General features: G+C 44.3%; 1 long non-coding RNA gene across 1 annotated transcript; it reads left to right on the top strand.

Annotated features, from left to right (window-relative positions):
• Window positions 1–3,718: 3,718 nt before the first annotated feature.
• LOC132071633 (uncharacterized) lies at window positions 3,719–4,807 on the top strand. The gene is made up of 3 exons (XR_009418157.1): window positions 3,719–3,768; window positions 3,926–4,066; window positions 4,593–4,807. It is a non-coding gene; the product is annotated as an uncharacterized LOC132071633 (long non-coding RNA).
• Window positions 4,808–9,862: the final 5,055 nt, after the last annotated feature.

The following is a 9,862-nucleotide window of genomic DNA, read 5'->3' as shown; positions in this document are numbered from 1 at the left end:
GAGACTGGCTTACCTAATCAACAGTAAGTCTGAAACACCCCAACCCACGAATAAGTGACCAGCTCCTTTGTAAGCACTGTCTCTGCCTCCTAAGCCAAGGCCAGCCTCTGCTGAGGCTGGCAGGGGGTGACAATGGGGACAGAGGCACTCAGGCCATCCCAGGGGGTGCTTCTGCTCTGGGCTGCTGGGTAGCAGCTGCTCTTGGCTGGGAATGGCAGTTGAGTTTGTAGAAAATCTGTAAAAGCTTTTGTTCTGTTATGGTTTTTCCAATTTGTGTTGCTCTGACCCTGACTGTCAACAAGAGCACTCCACTATAGGGCTTCTAAATTAGTGACATGTTCTAAGTGAAAGGAGGGGCAATAAAACCCAAACAAAGAAGATATGACCCAGATATGTTTTTATTCCTCCTTTCTTCCCTCCCACCCTTTATAAAGAGATCACTTAGAGGGCACACAGCACCCAGAGAAAAGCTGCAGCTTAGTTTATCCCTTATTCTGTTGTGCTGCTGATGGGCACAATCCATGCTGGGAACAAGGGGTCACTTATGAGAATTGGTGCCTGAGGGAATCTGGACCAAAGGGACTCACCCTGCACAGTGCTGTTCCCTGGAACTTGCACTAGCAGGAGCTCCATCAGACATTGGGGGTGAGCCAAAGTACAAAACGAAGATGAAAAGGCTGATAGAGAAAAGGAGAAGGCCAATATAGAAAAAGATACAACAAGTCCTGTAGCCTGCACAAGAGAAGATGAATGTGGGAGTTCTTTATGGCCTACAAATAAATGCCTGGGATACATTCAAAGAAGACTTTTAAAGGGTCATTATTTAAAAGAAGCAAGATAGTCAAGCGGTTGAACTTCAGATTCAGACAGGCTGGGGATATGCATTGGACTTGTTTACACAGGAGAAGGGGTTCCTCAAATCCACACTGGACAATCTGCAGGCAGAAATGCTGTAGGTCAACAGGAAGATTCTGCACTCAGTTCTGGAGGCATCTGGCTCAAAATAAAGCTCTGTGTTGGGTGAGGTAGCATATAAAGATGTAGGGATCTCTGACATTGTAAATTATAGGTCAAGTGACAGAGAATAAATCAGGAGGGATTCTCTTTGTTACTCGCTGTGTTCATGACTGTACAGCTGGACACATAATGTGAGCAACCTGATAGAGCTGAGGATGTTTGTATGCCTGAGGCCTTGATGGGACTCAATTAGTCTGAGCATTTAAGAAGAACTTCTGTATTTCCCTCTCAAAGGGTCAGAAGTTACTAATCCTAAATGGCTTTTGGCGCTGCTGAGTGCCTCAGCTTTGATTTCATCCAATCAAGATTAAACTGATCTACTACTCCTTGTAGTTTTCTCCAATGTTCTGTGCTCATAGGTCAGGCCCCCGCCCTGCAAATACTTAGGCACAAACCTTTATGCACATCAAATAGTCCCTCAGTGCAACTGCACTGGTCGGATGAAAGCACATCCTGAAGCCTTTGAAGGACTGAGGCCTGGGGTCCTGGAGGGAAGGTACTCTCAGCTTGTAACACCAGTTAAATATTGGGCACCCCTATGGCATGATGAAAATATAACAACTGCTGTTCAGTATTTTCTGCATTGTGTGCATTTTTTCCAAACGTTTTATAGCAGCACTGATAGAACTGCAAAAGCTGTTTACTTTCCGAGCGCAGCAGTTTATCCTGTCAGAAGGAAAGCCAGGAAGGAAGGAAGGAGAATAAAGGCAGGTATTTTCAACAGCAGTAATTGCTACTGTGACAGACATCTGCAGAAGGCAAGGGGAGAGCTGAGACACTGCTGTGCTGAGGGCTGCTCTAGCCACCAACAGCAACATGTCTGTCTTCTCATTGCTGGGGGCTTGCTCTGATCTCAGGACAGGCTTACGCAGGTTTCACATCCTATCAGGCCTCTCACGCCACTGGCCTCCCCCTTTTCTTATGTGACTACTGATTTTAGGTCTCAGGTTGTTGTTTTAAGAGAGAGGGACAAACCAGGTTTTCTTTAAGCCCAGTTTGTTTTAAAGAAGTATCCATTGGATGCTCTGAATGGTTTGTCACATTTGGAAAGGCAAGCAAAGATATTCTGCTGGGCCAGATTTTCATGCTGCCATGGCAACTCTGTTTGCAGGACCCCAGGCAGATATTTTAAAGGTGTACTTGGGTATTTTCAAGAGACCTACAAAGGGCTGACAGTCACGTTGTCACACAGTCTCAGTGTGCAGTTGAGAACAAAAGTTGGCAACTGCCAGATGACTATAAAACTGATTGAATAAAGTGATTTTTAATGATAGTAATTTCCTGATTTAATGCATAATAGGCAACTGCACTCTGCATCCTGTTAGAAGAAGGTACATGGAAAAAACGACCAGGTACATTTTAGACCCAGAGGCTGCCTCCCCACTATAATAAAACAGAGCAGAGATCATTACCTGGCCCTGAGGGCTGCAGGCACAGCACTGCTCATATCTCTACTAGTAAATTCACTTCCCCCCAAAACTGGATCTGTGTCTGTACCCTAACTCCTGCAAAGGGTGCCAGACCCTGTTTGCTTGGGAGAGTGTGAGCAGCTGGAGGTTCAGCATCACTGAGGAAAGGCTGAGCTTGGTTCATTGCTCTGAAGATGCCTGAAGACTACATGGGCTATGCACGGAGCTGAGGTGTTACAATCCATATGTGAGCTGCTAAATTGAGATGGTGTGGCCACCCTGCCTGAAGTGGTGTCTTTTTGTCCTCCCCTCCAGCCTCCTCTCCGTCTGGGCAAAGTTCAGGCTGCCCGTACGTGTGTATGAGCAACGTGGGTGCTGAGTGAGACCTTTGCTGAGATTTTAATTGACAGCTGAGCTTTACCCTTCTGTACCACTGCAGTTACATCCTCTGGGCTATGTCTGTGGGAGTGCATTTGCCCATGGCAAAGGTCTGGAGCGTGAGTTCTGCAGTCCATTTAATGTCACCTTCTCTCTGCTGTCATCATAAGCCAGGCTGGGTGTCGGCAGTGCCACTCATCCATGCGTGTGCACCCCGGGCTGCCTCCCAGCACACTGTGACCTTGCCTTGAATCAGATACATGACTCAGGGAAGCTTTCTTGCCTCGGTTCTCCATTGTTTTTGTCAGGATCCAGCTGCAGTTGGGGCAGGACTAAGTCCTCTGAAAGGTTTTGAGTTAGTCTGAGTCCACTGTGGGGAAGAACTTCTGGAGGGCGGGAAAACCTGACAAGTACAGATTAGATATGAGCTTTTTCCTGTTGTTTCTGTGTCAGTGTAGAAACTCCACAGCATTATTTGCAGTTGTTTCCTTTATCTGCCTGCTGGCTTTCAGAGAGGAAATTTGCCTGTGTTTTGACACAGCAGTAAGAGTTACTGTACGAAACTGGACAAGACTATTGGAGGCACAATGCAAGCTCCCCACCATAAATATAGCAACTGTTCTAAATATCCTTCTTCCAAACAGCATGTTTCAGGGAACATCTGCCATTGTCCACAGTTGCAACAGCACCTCAAATAAGCAGTTTCTAAATACCACCTTTGTAGGGGGATAGAATATAAGTAAATAAAAGTAGCATAGAAAGTAATCTTACCCCCTAAAGAGTTGTAGCTGGGTTAATTATAAAAGATTAGGAGCAGGCCTGACTTTAACAGGCCACAGCTGTAGCCAATAAGAAGAAGAGTGTTATAAAAGAGTGGATTGGTGGGAACTGGAGTCAGTTGGCTGCTGTGAGGACAAGAAAGAGGCAGTGCTTGAAGGACCTGCCTATGAGAAACATCAAGGAGGTACAAAACTCTTGCACTAAGGAGACAGCAATATAATGACAACAACCTAGTTGTTATTATAGTTTCATAAGGAAAAAAAATCCAGGTGCCAGTTTATTTAACCTTACCTGGGTCTCTCAACAAAAGCCAACTGGGGCTTTTTTTCTGTTGAATGTAGCTTAAGTGTTTGGAAACAGAAGCCAGAGCATTCATTTCTTCTGTTCAGAGTGAATGAGTAATGTGAGCATATTCAACATCTTCAGAACAGTGAATCAGAACAGAGACAATGAATGAATTCTCCATGCTCAGAGGTGCTCTAGTGAGTCTCTTTTATTTTTTTATTTTTTTTTTTTGTTGAAGCCCTCTTCATATTGAAAGGAAGAAGCTGGTAGAGGGTGCTGTGCTGGGCAGAGCTGGCAAGTCAATGGTTGCTGGTGGGGAATTTCTTCTGTGACTTGACTCTGGGGCAAAGGGCTGTCCTCTCTCATTGCCCCTAATATGATGCAGGGAACCAAAGGCACTTTTCAGAGGCATCTGGATCATGGGCTGGTCCTGACTGCCTATGCCATGCTAATGGCTCTGCTGTGGTGCCAGCCCCAGAAACTCAGAGAGAAGGCCAGAAGGGACTGTGGGGTCATCTGAGCATGTCTAAGCATTAAGTTTTACACCATACCTGGTCATCTAAGCTTTGGGAACAATTACTTGTTTCATTCAAGTAGTTGTGCCAGAGAAATTCCGACACAGAAAACTCACACTTGGCCCATCAGATGTCACCCCAAGATCCCAGCATGGTCACCAGAGACAAAAAGATACAGAGATACTCAAACAGATGCAATTCATTTCAGCCTGAAGAGGAAGTGTCTGTAAGAAGAAATTATCTGCACCATGAAAGTACTTGTGGTTCTCCAGAAACAGAAAGGGATCCTAGCTACATGTACCTGTCCCCACTGGAGGACACTTAAGGGAATCTCACCTAAAACAAAGGCAGGGAACTGCCACATGCCTCCATATATTGTGTTGGAGTTCATGTTGTTAAATACAAGAATTTGTCTGGCTTGAGGTTCCCATTGTTGTGTCTTCCTATCCCTTCTCTTTCTTTGGTTAAAGGGTCTCTTGTTCCCTTGGTAGCCTTCCCTCTGAGAGTCTGGAGTATAGATAAACATGCGTGACCTGTTAGTCTTATGAGAAAAAACCCCAACGTTTTTCCCTTAAAATGAACCTTTGCCTTTTCAGGCATGAAGATGCCCACAGAAGGGGGATGTTGCCATCACTGAAGCTGGTTTACAGTTTTGGTGAGACAGGCTCTGAGGCAGGAATCCAACCTTTGGGATGTCTGGATGAGATCCCAGATGAATTGGATTCCCCAGGAAATGTCAGGGTTACTGCTTGTTTCTGAACTCATTTAGGAGAGCAAACATGTATTTGACTGAAATAAAAAACCAAGACACTGCTGCAATTTTTCCCCCTGATATTAAACAAGTGTTTAAAGAAAAAAAATCTGACAGATGGCAGGGCTGTACCTAATGCAAGACTGAGCATTTCTCCAGTGAATTTAAGGTGGTCTGAAAGAGATCTACAAAGGCAAAGGGTGGAGGGATAGATGCATTATTGAGAATATATAAAAGAAAACCCTAATAGCTTTCTTGCTTTAAATTATATGGGGAAGGTTTTCTTCCTTTTTCCTAATTAGCCATGCCTGGTTTATTCAGAAGCCTCCTGGATGTCTGCCCAGGTACTCCAGGGTGTCTTTCCTCTGGTAACTGGTCAGCAGGAATGGCAGGATGAGGTATTAGGTGCAGTGCCTGCACCCCTCAGCTGTAGCTGAGGTCTCCTAGGCAGGAGGCCAGAGCAGTGATGAGGCAATGTTGTCATCTTATTGCAGGGGTTCCATACTGTTGTCTTCTTATCACAAAAGTTTCATGCCTTCCTGATGTTTTCTCATGGGCAACTCTTCAGAGCACTGACTCTTTCTTCCTCACAAAGCAGCCAACTGACTCCAGTTCCCCTCTCAACCAGCCAGCCATTCTTTTATAGCACTCTTCCTCTCACTGGTTACAGCTGTGGCCTGGTAAACTCAGGCCTGCTCCTAATCTTTGATAATTGGCCCAGCTGCAACTCCTTAGGGGTAAGATTACTTTCTACAGTATCTATTTTCTTATATTCTATCCCCCTACAAGGGAACACCTGCCTCATGAATGATCAGGCTCCAGCAGCACTAAACCTTCTGTTTCTCTCTCCCATTTAGATTTCCTTGGTTTTGCTTTCTGCCACTGCATTGTCCCACTTGGAGTCAGCACCATGTCCCCTACCACATGGGGAGACAGAATTGTAATGAGGCAAAAATCCATAAGGTGATATCTTTGAGGTGCAACTTTTGCAAAATAAATATGGAGAGTTTTGTAGCTCTCAATAGGTCATGACAGATTTATAGAAAATGCAAATGAAATAACCCTTTAAGCAAAACAGTACTGAAAACCTTGGATCCCAGGCACATTATACTCTTGTTTGAACTGTCCTGTAGGCTTTTCTGCATCGGAAATGTCTGATTCAGGTGCAATCATTCACCAGGAGACTTCTGACTTAACCCCTTCCTGTTTTTTTTTCCTACCCTTACCCTTCCACCCACATGGCAAATGAGACTTGGACAAGTCACCAGCTGATTCCTTCTCTTCCATCATGATGGTGAACACATTATTTGGACCAAAGTATTTGGATAAAGTAAATGGACATAGTTGTGCAACAGAGGTGTTTGCTTTTCCCCTGATGATTTACAGGGAATTCTGCAGTAGGCATGCAAGAGGAAGGATAACTGTACAACTGAATAGTAGTTGGGTCAACCCAACACAACTCAGCTGCATTTTACTGCAAGCTGGGCAAGATTGCAACCCCTCTTTTGAATTGATGTGGAGTTTTGATTGGATGTTTGTAGATTTTGATGCCTTTTCTCTAAAGGAAAATGAAAAAAAAAAAAAAAGTGTGAAGGCTGAGTTTCCCATAGGTTTTTAACTTTGATACAAATACGCTGAGGTGAGATTCTAAAGTAGAAAAATCAAGAAATTTCATACCTGTCATTTCCATACCCTTGTCATAAACAGGTGTGGGCTTCTTTTCTCTTGGATAATTCATTGTTTTGTAGACCCTGGAAGACATAGCCTGAGGGCTGAGATAAGAACTCTCTTATGCCCTTTCCAAAATCTTCCCATTCAAGCACCTGAACATGGGCTGTTGTTACCATCTTTGTGAACCCTGGACCCTGGCCAGATCTGCTGTGCCTGCCCAGCATTTGCTCTTTGGACTCTCCACCACTGGTACCCCAGCTTCTGCTATTTTTAACGTACCTGTTGAATGAAGGAATAAATCCTTTCAGCCCTGAAACTCGGAGCAGCTTCCTTGTGTGCAGGAGGAGGGATGTGGTGGTGACCTTCTTCATTCATGAAGAGAAAGAAGTAGAGATGATACCACCAGCAGGGAGAGGAGCAGGCATAGCCTCCCTTCCCCTTTCTAGCTGTTTCACTTCCTGAGACACTTGGCATGAAAAATGGGCACCAGGTCTGGCCAGTGCCCTACAATTCACATGTGTTTCTGGGTCTGTAGAGAGCATCATATACTTTTCCTGTAGAGACCAAAGAGATGAGTTTGTGTTTCGGTGCCAAAATAAATCCAGAGGTAGCAATGTGAATGCATTAGTATTTATGTGGGATTTTTTTTTAAGGTTAATAAAGTATGTACTGTGAATAAAATAAAATACAAAAAAACCCCCACTGATGGCTTGGGAAAAAAATACAACTCTTTTTTTGTGTCTTTCCCATGCCTTACCCTCAAGGAAGGTTTGGGCAGGACATTGACTAGGACCTTATTTTCATTTCCATCAGGAATGTTTTTTAGCTGGCACACAAACTACATGTGTAAATAGTTCAGGAGCTTGGGAAGCTGCTCTACTATTTCCTCCTATAACTAACAATGGAAACCCTTTGAGAACTGCACAAGCGTCAGCGGACATTCACATGTCTCCTGACATGCAGGATTAGCTGCCCTGCTCAAATATTTATCCTGACAGCGCTTCTCCCTGAGGAGCAGCTGCCTGCCTGCTCTGCAAGGCAGCCCAGCTGTGGGGGAGAAAGGGAGGAGAGGCTGGAGCTGCCAGCGCTGGGGTGCCCACAGAGCTGGGCCATGAGGAGAAAAGCTCATTTACAAGTATGGTTTGGGCTGATCTGAGTTTGTTCTGTCACAGGGAATTCAGCATCAAACTGAAAAGAGCATAGCTGCAGCACTGTGTGCAGAATCAGCCAATTCCAGCATGTAATAGGTTAGCTCGGTGCAGTTGAGCTTCTTTGCCTTGCTCGGTGGGCCCCCAGTTTGTCTTCATTTTTATTCCTTCACTTTGGCCTGCTTTTTGCAGCCTGTCCCTTTCTGGATTGATTGCACAGAGCCTGCCCCACAGAGCTAGGCAGAACACAGACTGGACCTGTTCAGTGTGTGCAGATATTTTTAAATGATCTGTTAACCAGAAATGTGGAAACTCAGGCTGTTGTTGATGACAAATATTCAACTTTAAAAATTCTGAGAATTCCTAGTTTCACAGTTCAGAGATGTGTGCTTTGGAATACAAGCATTTTATGGCATCTTTTCTGTATTTAAGGCGTGTTAGAAGAAAATAAGATAGAGACAACTACCTGCATTAATCAGTTTTGAAAATGGGACTTAGTCTTAAACCTGCATGTAAATTTCTTCATATATGATGTCTCCTATTATAGCTCAGAGAAACTTTATGAGTTAGTTTGGAAGCAGAGCACAGCTGAAACAGAAACAGTGGCACACTGTGGGGAACATGGTATAGCTGCCATTGTACAGAGCATTCCTGCCCTTCCAACAGTGACCTCAGTGTTGCATGTGCTATTACTGAAGTGAGTATGCAGGACAAGATGAACTTCTGTCTCATTGGAAATACCTCCATCATCCTGGGAGAGGTTCCTTAGTTTTTTGAGAATGTGCTGTTGCTGGTGGTGCTCCAGGAGGAACATTTTTGAGTGCCACTTTTGTCTGAAAATCAATTTGAAGAGAAGCAAAAATGTCCCAAATTTGCAATAGCTGAGCAGCTGACCAGCAGAGAAGAGAGGAACCTCACAAGACTGCATTGGTGGTGGGTGGGTGGTTCCTCTGCAAGGACTGTCACAGCTCCTGGCCTCAGGCTTCCAGCTGGGAACTTCACCACACCTTTGAGCATGGCTAATCCCAGGACCTGTGCATGCCATGCTGCCTGCCACTCCCAGCAGGGAGATGTCTGTGCCTCAGTGTGCCCGAGTTGCCAGCAATAGCAAACAGAGCTCCAAGCAAAATCCATCAGTGTTTTTGGAGCACTGTTGTTTTGAAGAAGGCAGCTTCCTTCCAAAACCCAAGTGAGAAAACAGCATCTGAGACAGGGTGAGCCAAGGGCAATATGTTGTCATATAATATTCCTATTCTTTTTACCCATCTATTTATTTATTTGAATGAAGAGACACAAACTGTAAGTTTGACTGAAACAGAGGAGTCCTCTCTGCAACGTCCATGTCCAAAGAACAATGAAACAGGACAATGTGCAAAAATCTTCCTGCCAAAAGGTGAACTCCCAGATCTGATGTGGATCTGGAACTAAAACCCAATTACTAGGAATGACCAAAACCCAACCCTGGCTTTGATGGATTTTATTGCAGTAACTCCACCAAGCCCAGTAGGGAGTATTGAGAATCCTGGCCCAAAACAAGCATCAGTAACTAGTAACTCTGACATTTTGTCTAAGACCTTGTATCCAGTTAGAATGCATGGTTATATCAATTTATGGGTTTATAACTCATACTTTTCCATCTCTTAAGACAATGGATTTACATGGCATATTTCACAGACAGGAAGATGATTTTTCTCACCAAAGAGATGTGTGCAGTATGTAGAGGTCACTGAATATACAACTAAATTACATTTCCGTTCAGGGTGGTATTAGAATGGCACCAGATAGCAGAGCAGGTTTAGTTCAGAAAATGAATGATGCTTTATGTAATCAAATCTGCAAGGGAGATTTGGCAAGGAGGATGCATACAGACAAACTATTGCTGAGTCTGGACATGGCATTAAAAACGTT

This window comes from Ammospiza nelsoni, chromosome 3 (genome assembly GCF_027579445.1).
Source record: "Ammospiza nelsoni isolate bAmmNel1 chromosome 3, bAmmNel1.pri, whole genome shotgun sequence".
NCBI lineage: Eukaryota > Metazoa > Chordata > Aves > Passeriformes > Passerellidae > Ammospiza > Ammospiza nelsoni.
The sequence above is the reverse complement of the archived record's forward strand: the minus strand, read 5'-3'. Positions and strand labels throughout refer to the sequence as shown.